Consider the following 10,886-nt stretch of genomic DNA (forward strand, 5'->3'; position numbering starts at 1 on the left):
AGGTCTTGACCCAAAACCGTTTTCTTCATCATCTGCATTAAAATATTAGGAGCTGGATTAGGCCAAAGTCAACAAGCTTCCAGCGCTGGACATGTTTGCAAGGCTGAGGGCCTTATTTGGACGCTCTCACAAAATTGATACGATGAAGGGACTTTCACATTCATAGATTGTTTCTCCAGATGGTCCTATCTGGACAAAAAACATCCATTTAAATAAATGCAAATTGTTGATCATCTTCTCCCCATCAACCACTATAGAGACCAAGGTAGTACTGAATATTCTTAAGCACTTTTCCTTTTGGTTGATAAGACGAGATGCTCTATTTCTAAACATGCCTTGGGCCATGAAAAGATACTCTTTTCAGGTAAAATCTGTGAAGATAAAGGCCAATGCTAAGGTTTTCAACTTGCCAGCTTCTATCTATCTATCTATCTATCTATCTATCTATCTATCTATCTATCTATCTATCTATCTATCTATCTACCTACCTACCTACCTACCTACCTACCTACCTAAATATGTATCATAAATCCTACATGACATAAACCTAATGTGAAAATTATTTAATGAGTTAAATAATCTTTGAGCGTATTTTGAAAAGCAGGAATGATAAGGTGGGAGTACAACTTGGAAGAGATTTTAAACCACAATCTAGGAATGAGGCATGATTTTTTATAAATTAATTTTAAAAAAAAAGACTTTAGTAGGTCAGAAGGTTTTTATGGGTTGGAATCTGATGTGATGTTTGGAAATTGAATTGAGACCCAGAATGTATGAGCATTGCACTGAACCTGTGTTTCAAAATAAAAAATAAAATACTGGGATGAATCTTAAAAGACAAACAAAGTAAAATTATCCCAAAGTGCTCCTCCTGGACATACAGTTTCTCTCTTTGTGTGTGTGTCTATGTGTGTGCATGATTTAATTATTTTGTTTTATTAGTTGGTGCCTGCTGTTAAGTTCTGGCCTCAGCACAATGAAGAAGCATTTTGGGAAGAAGATACATACCAGTAAGGCAGCACTGGAGGATTTATTTATTTATTGGCCACCTCCCTTCCTTTTCCAGAGACAAAAATTGACACTCAGAATGACTATTGGATTTATCAACATCATAACCCATATCCTACCTGGGGAAGTTTGTATAGACTTACGATGTCTGCAACATGGAAGGAGGTGTCAGTCCCAAGTCCCCCAATGACACCCAGGAGGGTTTTCCTGGTGTCACATTTATATCTGGGGACAAATTTTTGAGAATTGAAGAGAAGGTCCAAAGTGGTTCCATAGGTCATCCTTGGATTGTGCTAACTGTCACAGATGTGGAAGCCAAGTATGACATTGGGCAATATTTGTGGATTCTCACTGACCTCCTTCACAGCATATACCAAGGCAAGAACATGCTGGTAGGATTTTGTCACCATTCTGCCAATGGAGTTAATTAATTATTTTGCAGAAAATGCTGGAATAGATGAAATTGTCATACCGTGTGGTACTTTCTTCTGGAAAGACCATCTGATTTTTTTTTCTTTGTATCTTTTTTTATATACTTGTGCAGAGTTTCATGCTATGGAAAATGTTCTTGACAGTCAGGGTCTCAGAATGTTTTCAGCAATGTAATTGATTAAAAAATATCTCTTCTATGGTTTACAATTTTAGAACAAATTATTTCTATAGAAATGAAGGCCAAATTTGCATCTTCTCAGTATATGTATATACAAAAATGCCTTTTTCTAACTTTGGAACAGTTTTCTGCTTTAAAAATGCATAAAGGATATTTATTAGGTCAATTGCATGCAAAAAAGCATAAATTAAAGAAAAACATTCCCCAAAACATATATAGGTGAAAGTAGGCACACTTACGTTAGGTGAAGTTGTTTGCAAACATCTCTTTTGGAAAATATGCACACAAATTGCATTTATTGCAACATATTAGCAAGAATAACTTATTTTTCATGCAGTTTTTTTTTTTTTTAATTCCAGGCACAATTTTAAATTCATACACACAGAGAAACAGTTATTAAATTGCATTAGTAAATGAGTAAAATTTCCACACTTCAATCCAGCAAAAATTACATTGACGTGATCAGGTTCTCAACATAGAAAGATCAGAGTAAAGACAGAGACATAGAAATCATTTTAGAAGAATATATTGCATGGTGGATGAGAGAGAGAAAGAGAGAGAGAGAGAGAGAGATGGAGCCATAGAAGTATTGTGCACTTTTTAATGAATTTTGTGAGAAGAAAATCTAACATGACTGAAAGGAACAGAGAATGATCATTAGAGGAAAAAACAAATCGTATAGGGATATTCAGAAGGTAAGTTTAGAAGCATAGGAATATACTACAGAAGTATTCAGGCATAGGCATCATACCGAAGCATTCAAGTGGAGACAATGTATAAAATAACTAATTGGATGATAAGTGCCTGGGAGAAAAGTACAGGTTTATGGAGAAATTGACTAGGGTTTCAAAAAAAGAAAAGAAAGAAAGAAAGAAAGAAAGAAAGAAAGAAAGAAAGAAAGAAAGAAAGAAAGAAAGAAAGAAAGAAAGAAAGAAGATACACAATAGATAGGTATATATAGATAGATAGATACTGTGGATAGATAGATAGATATAATAATATTCTCTTGAAAGACAGAAATGCAAGGATTATTCCAGTTAGGCATTGTTCGAAATCTTTCCCTGAATGTGATGAATGGAAGAAATTAAACAAGAAGGAAGAAGGCCTTTATAGACCAGTCACAATCCAAATGAAGATTGTTTCTGAAATCTAAAGTATGTTGGCCTTCAAGGAGATGATACAATTATTTTTCTTGCGTTGTTGTTGATAACTTTTGTATACCTGCCTACCCCCGACCAAACAAACAAACAAAGAAACAGACACATGCAGCGTAATGATTTCTTTTATTTCTCCTATCTTAGAGAGAGAAAAAAATAGCTCATAGAATTTCCACATTTGGGCTCCCATGATGTGGCTCATGAAGAAGACCTATCAGATGTCTTTTGGTCAGAAAGGTGGAATGCAGTTCAAATTAATAAAGCCTTACCTTGCTGAAAATAGTGTGTCCTTTTCTGAACTGACTGAATTGACAATTTATAGATTTAGGGATTAAAAAGGGTTAAAGAGGGAGGGGAAAGAGTAAGATGGTAATTACTCAATAGCAAGAAGGGTGGAAGTCATAATGCTATCTTTTCTTTCTTTCTTTCACTTCTTTCTTCTTTCTTTTCTTTTCTTTTTTTCATTTTTTATGCTTTTATTGTATTGTAAAATTATAATACAAATATTTTTTTTAAAAAAAAAGAAACTGCTTGCCCCAAATCACAAAGAAATACTGTGATATTGATGATGAGATATTTTGAGTTTATATACAGACTTTCTCTCGCAAATCCTGTCTGAACAGGGGCTTTGACTAAATTACCTGTGTGGTCCAATACATATTAATTATTATTACTGTTAGTTACAGAAAGCCAAGAGAACTTCGGTTTTCCACTTAAAACCTAAGAACATCCCTCTTAACAGACATTTTCTGGGACAAATGAAGGAGTCCCTTTGAGATTCAACCTGACGATAGATAGATAGATAGATAGATAGATAGATAGACAGATAGATAGATAGATAGATTTCATTTATTTACTTATTTATGTATCTAATTTGTCCCCGCCCACCTCCTCCCATCGGGGGACTCTGGGCGGTTTACAACAATCGATTAAAAACAATTAGATAGATAGATGATAGATACATAGATAGATAGATATAGATAGATAATTTTCTATGCTTTGTTACAAGTCAGTTCCATCTCATGGGCTTGGATGCATCACATTTCCACTCATTCTGCAATTTGATTTCGGTTTCACTTGATATCTCGTAGGCTGTTGCTTCTTCTCTGTTAATTTCTCCATTTTGTCTTTGAAATCTGTTAGGTATTGTTTTACTGGTGATGCTGAATGGCTCATATCAGTACTGATAAGAACTTGGAGAAGCCCACGCACTGAATCGTCCCATCTCTGCATTCAGTATGTATATTAGCATGTGCCAAATGTTCCTTGCACAGCTACTGTATTTTCTAGATGGAACAGCTGGCTTGGAGCAGTCCTTGTATGGGTGAAATCCAAAAGCATGTTCCTGGCCCAAATCAGAACACACACGTCCCAGCAGAAGAGTTTTACGGGGAGAGCAGGGGGCCAAAGTAGGACAGTGGAGAGTGTGCAATACTAACATCTAAGGGGAAGTAGGCGCTAAGAAAATCAGGACAGATATCCACTGCTGGGGCCTACACACCAATGCCCATCACAGTTATTGTGTCCCTTCTGCAGCTGGAAACTGCTGACCCAGCCCCTCTTAATCCCCCTTCCCCTGCCTTAGGGGCTGCAGTAAGGGGCCAGAAACCATAAAGGCTCACCGCCCCCCCACCTCCAAGATCTTCATCCAGGGGGGTTCTGGCACCAGGGCCTAAAGTCCAAAACACTCATTGCCCCCTGTCATCAGCCACTCCACTGCTGGGGCCCACAGCCCAGAGAAGACGCCAAGTCTGCTGCTCCTCACCGCAAGGGTGCCGTGTTGCTGAGCTGACTCGGCTATGCTGGAGTTTGCTGAGTTCTGCCGAGCCACCAGGGGTCAGGGAACCGTTAGGCTGCTCCTCCACACCACCAGGGCCATTGTGTCACCATCCAGTCTGCCAAGGCCCCCAGAATTCACAAAGTATATCCCCAGACCTGCTGGACCTACCAGGATCCACCAAAAGCATGGAGCACCTCAACTGCTCCATCCCAGGGACTCCGTCCACCAAAGATATCAGCAAGGAAAGGATGGGACCTGGAAGACCAGCCCATATTGCAGGCAGGTGAGAAAAGAACAAAGGATACTAGCCTTGCCTACTCACCCCAGGGGGTAGTAAGTAGTAAGACACTTCTGGACTCAGAACATCCAAAATGTTCTGGCTTTTAGTTCTGCTAAACTACAGCCTACCAGGAACAGTTCCAAAAAAAAAAAAAAAAGTCTAAAGTGCAGTGTGTTTGAGGAGGGATTTTTCCCATTTGATATATACCCCTTAATAGTTACAGCACCCATAGCAGCATATTACCCTGAATTATTGATGTTTGTGGAGTTCTGCTCTCTGAGCTTGATTGTTTAACTGCAAATGTTTCATTATTCAACTAGAGAACATCATTAGTGAGAGTGGGTGTGAGGTTTCCTGCCTTTTTTGCTTCAATTTTATAAATAGGGATAATTTATTATTGGTTTAATAAATAAATAGATTTTTTTTAATGAATAAACTCATACTTACGTATTTCGTAAACGCGTACTTTACACCGAAACCCAAAATAAGCTCAGAATCTGTGACTGAATACTCAATTCACTGAAACATCAATACGATGACAAATTGTAATATTTATTTTAATGGCGCCTTTCCCTGTCATGCAACAATACAATTACAAGAGAAAACAGAGACTAGATTATTTTCTCCTAATTAATAGTTCTCTGTCATTCAAATGAGGTTTCAGCACAATGATGTAGCATTTAGGGAAAAAGATGAAAGCCAGTAACCCAGCACTGGAGGTCAAAATGGAGAAGACCTCCACGGCCACCATGTCTTTCCCCTTGGAGCTCAAGTAGGTGGGAAGAAAGGATATCCAGACGCTGCAAAACACTAACATGCTGAAGGTGATGGACTTGGCTTCATTGAAACTGTCAGGTAATTTTCGGGCATGGAAGGCAACAATGAAGCTGGCAGTAGCCAAGAGGCCCATGTAGCCCAAGACAAGATAAAACATGGCGGGAGACCCTTCATTACACTGCAGAATGGCTTCCTCAATAACTGAGTCCATATCTAAATCAGGGAATGGGGGAGAACTTGCCAACCAAAACAGACAAATGCCTATTTGAATGACAGAGCCAGAAAAGACAATGGAAAGGGCCAATTTTTTCCCTATCCATTTCTTTGCGGTTGACCCGGGTTTTGTGGCCATGAAGGCGAGAGAGACAAGGATGGTTTTAGCTAACACACAGGAAATAGCCAGAGAGAAGACCATCCCAAAAGCTGGTTGTTGGAGAAGGCAGGTGCCTTCCCTTGGTTGGCCAAGGAACAGCAGAGGGCAGAGGAAGCAGAAGAGTAGAGAGATGAGGAGAGTGTAGGTGAGGTCTCGGTTGTTGGCTTTGACAAGGGGGGTCTCTCTCTGCTTTATGAAAATTCCTAACACTGCAGCATTGATGAGGGACAAGACAACTGCAAGTGAAGTGAAAGTGACGCCTAAGCCTTCTCCATATGACAGAAAGTTTCTTCTTTTGGGAAGACATCGATCTTGCTCCTTGCTTGGGTATTTTTCTTCTGAGCATTGAAAACAGTTGTTCATATCTGGTAACAATGATAAAAAAGAAAGAAAGAAAGAAGGGAATTCAGATTCTTATCATTATACCTGGTTTACAAAAAGTGCCCATTCTTTGGCACTTCCATAATGGCAACCTTTTCTTTTTTTCTTTTTTTTCTTTTCTCATCCTACAGATCAGATATGGTGATGTAGGAAATGTAGGAAACCTTTCAATAACCTTTGAGATAGGTGTCATCCTGAAATGGAAAACCATCCAATCTTTTCCTTCTTCGTCTTCTGTGAACACTGAAATTTATCTTAATATGATAGAAAAATGGACGTCCCTACCCTTCTGGTTTGATATCTTGCCTTCCGGGCAGGGAACACAATCATAGCAACAAAATTTTTCGCCTTCTCTCCCTTTTTTCTGATTTCCCTGATAGCAATGTTCATTGCACACTGAAAGGGGCAGAACCTATGCAGAAACAAGAAAAGCATTTAGTATGGAGGATTAAATTAATAAATACATCTTTCATATGGAGAAATTGAACCTACAATCATTTATAGAGAAATAATCAACAGCTGGCTTCTGAAAAGAAATGCCAACGTATTTAAGTAACTAATCAATCATACTTATTTTTCATTAATTTTAGAAATTATGAAACCATAATTTATGAAATCAATTTATGAAGTTATGAAACCATCATTTATGTAATTATGAAACCATCAGCATTTTTCCTGAAAAGAAATAAGCCACATAGAACATGATAAAAACAGTCCTGCAGGACATCGGCATCCATGGAGAGGTGGGGCACTGTGCATCGTGCCCAGCCTTCTTTGTTATCCAGTGGCCGGCTGGATCCATTTGAAGAAGCTCTCCAACCTGGGCAACCAGCAGGAGTCACTTTCCACTCCTACTTCCTAATAACCACTAATGAAGGTCTGATTCCTGGGATTCAGGAGGTAGCCAACAGCCATATAATGTTAGTGGCTCGTGATGACCATGTCTTACATGAATCCCTCCAGTCCCTTTTGAAATCCTCCATAACGGCTGCAAGAGTCAGCTAGTAAGCTGACATCAGCGTTAATGCCCACGTCAACCTGTTCTATCCTCTTCTTAATGATGTATTTTCTTCTGCTGCTCCCTTAATAATTCTGAACATTCTTTCAGTGGATCATCTCAAATTCTAACCTAATGAATGAGGGAGAAAGCTAACCTCTCTCTTCCTGTGCTAGCTGGGCAATGCATTATATTTGCCCAACTTTATCCCAAGCAGAGGGTCCTCGATCGTAAGACTTTTTTTCCCTCCCAAGTGGAGGTGCTGCAGAATTCTCATCCCTGAACCTGCCCAGTTTGGCAAATTTTCTTTTCTTTTCTAATTTTCTTTTAATTAATTTTTTTACAGTTGCTGTACAATGCACTAACATTTCATTAAGCTGTCCACTGTCACCTTATTTGCCATTCAATATGCCCTACGTTTCATAACAGTTCATACCATTTTCCCCAGAAAGCTGTCTGAGGAGGATGGGAAAAAGGGACTTTCCAGAAAGACACAGACATAAAGAGATAGTTCTCTTTTACATTCAAAGGAAGTTTATTCCTCCAGTGCTTTCCGAGTACATTATTTGCCCTTATTTCGAGAACACAGCATGGCTTTACCCTATCAAGCTAACTAGTTTACAATTCCTCTATCAACTTCTTTTTAAAAACAGAGGTCACATTAAGTTCAGTCCTTGGCAAGAGAAGTCAATGCTAATGAGAAGTTGGACATTTTTTGGTGAGATCAAGAGTTTTATATTTTTGAACTTGAGAACTTTGAGGAAGACATAGCCAGGACCCATGGATAGGGATCAATTTCCTGTTGTCAGTTCAATGCCTAATTTCATCTCTCTTGATACCTATTGATCACTGTTTACTGTCTAGTATTATTTCTATTGCTTGTTCTGATCTTAAACTCTGTATCCATTTCCATACCTCATTAAATCCCCTGTGCCACATAATCAAGTTTTCATTAATCAGGAGCTCTTTTCCTTCTGGAACATCTGGGTCCAGCTTTCCCACTTTCACTCTCTGGAAGGATGTATTTGGGAATGTGACCATGTTAAGGATGTCGAATCCAGTCTCTATTTCCCTTTCCTTACTGAAAGACACACTTTCTCCAGCCGAGTTGTTAAACAAAATACCTTGAAGAATCGGATGGAACTAGACAAAAAGGAAACAGGGAAAAGTGAGGGGGAGTAAAAGCAAAGTACTCTATGTGTGTTTAAGATAACATATGAGAAATTTCATATGACTCTTTCAACACTTGATTTTCCTTTGGAATTTCGAGCAATGTGTCATCTGTATGTTTTCATTTCTGCTGTAGATCATGTTAAGATTATTCAGATGTGGTGTTCTGAACTAAGAAAGCCTGTTGTTGGCTCAGCCCATGTCCAGATCACCCTCTAGTCTGGAGGATCACCATTCCAAAACCCATAATCCATGAAATAGTTGATATTGTTTTGTCCAGAGGGGAAAAGCAACATTCTAGAATTCTGTCAGAACCTTATTTTCCAAGGACAATAGTTCTTTACATCCCTAGTAAATTCCAGTAATGTTGATGTTGAAAATTGATCTGTATGTTAATCATTAAAAGGTCTTAAATACTTTAAAAATATTTATATTAGGGATGGGGCCTTTTCCCACCCATCCCCACCAAGTCATATATAGGGATTGGGTGGAGTGAGGGCTACCCAAAAAGCATCTACCCAATTCTCACCATCTGAGATCCAGGGATCAATGGGAATATCCCAGCAATTTTTGAGGACCACAAGGTGAAATCCCATCCAATCTGTTATCCATGTAAAATAAACAAAACCATTGGATAGGAAATCCATTAATATTACAATATGTACATCAAAATAATTTCCATCTGGTTGTGGACACATTACCTGCCAAGGATGGAACTGCTGGTATTCAGTATATTTCTGTTTCATCTTTCGGTTAATGTTCAATCTCTGGGAGTTCATGACGTGCAAAGAATGAGCTAATATATAGACAGCATTATAGATACTGTAACTATGACCAGTCATGTCCAATTCAAATTGAGGTGTAGGGAGATTTTCCAGCCTCTCTTCTCCAGTGCACCTTTCATGTTTTTTTCTTTGCTGTCTGGAATTGGGCAAAATGCAGTCAAAAGCTTGTTCCCAGATGTCCTGGATAAAGCCATCTCCTTCAGCAGAGGAAGGACTGATGGTTTGCAGATATTCCCTGAAATCTAAATTATCTTTTGAGTGAATGGAAAAAGAAATAGAACCATGGAACTGTTCAAGATCCCACCCCTTTTGAACACCTGTTAATATTAAATCAATCTGGGCTGTCAAGATCCAAACTTTTCTAAATGATGAATAGTTCTGATTTCTAGGACCCATCACAAACATAACAATTCTCAGCCAAGCAATGCTCAAACATTCCCCATAGATGACAATGGTGTTGGTTTTATCATCTGTAAAAGCTTCACAAATATTTACGGCTATAATCAGCATTCCTTGGAAGTTACTCATATTTGGTTGTTGTGGGATCTTTTGTGTGAAGGATGAACAAATTCCATTCTCAGATAGCAGAGACTCCATGGTTTGTAGGAAATGCTCTCCACTATCACCATCCATCACAAAAATCCCAACCCAGGTCCATCCAAAGTGTAGAAGCAAATGGACAATTCCTTTGTGTTGATGGGCTTCACTGGTGACCATGCGATAAAACAAAGGGACCTCAGCTGAGGAAATCTCCTCTGGGGCCACAGAGCCATAAGTGAGCTAAAAGAAAGATGGGAATAATAACAAGTAGCTTTCCTTCCTGGAAGGATCATGGCTTGAGAGAAATAGCTGGACCCTAAGCTACGGCTATTCTCCTCTATTGAAATAAATATGATAATGCATGGCAATAGTCAATCTTGATGCCTTTACTTAGCTTAGCATGCAACTGATGACACCTTTTCTGCACAGAGAGGAATAATATTCCAGTTCTCTTTAACCACTGGAGCCTTTCATAGCCACTTCTACAATCAAAGAGAGACTTCAACAACTGTCATGTGAAGTGTCAGTCTAAAAAACCCAGAAGAATGACCCCTGATCTTGAAAAAGCAATCCAGGGCCATGTCTAGATAGTACTTTCCATAGACAGGAGCTCACAAAGAAATCTCAGAGCACAGCAATGACCCACCGCTACATTGATGTGCCCATTCCACCAAGAACTGAGTGTGTGTTCAGGGAGCCTTTCTTTCCACTGGGTCAAAAATATTGTGGGGGATACGAGTCCTACAGATTGAAATAAGCATCTCTGCAATCCTATCATCTATCACCTCAACAGGGGAAATCTTTGACCCATCACAGGGAACAAAATCTGTATTATGAGCTTTGTTTCTCCTGTTGGGCCCAATACAGTAAAAGATATTGTTAGAAGAGAAGCGTAGATTCAGGAGATTGAGTGGCTATTCCATCAGAACTTTCTGCTTCTGGATTGAAAAGAGGAGGCTCTTTTTAAACCAAGCTATTTTTATTGGTTGCCTTCCTTTCTCCTGATGCGTACCTTTACAATAAGAATG

General features: G+C 38.9%; 1 pseudogene; it reads right to left on the reverse strand.

Moving 5' to 3' along the window:
- Positions 1-5,427: 5,427 nt before the first annotated feature.
- Positions 5,428-6,348, reverse strand: LOC134497201 (vomeronasal type-2 receptor 26-like; annotated as a pseudogene).
- Positions 6,349-10,886: the final 4,538 nt, after the last annotated feature.

This window comes from Candoia aspera, chromosome 4 (genome assembly GCF_035149785.1).
Source record: "Candoia aspera isolate rCanAsp1 chromosome 4, rCanAsp1.hap2, whole genome shotgun sequence".
NCBI lineage: Eukaryota > Metazoa > Chordata > Lepidosauria > Squamata > Boidae > Candoia > Candoia aspera.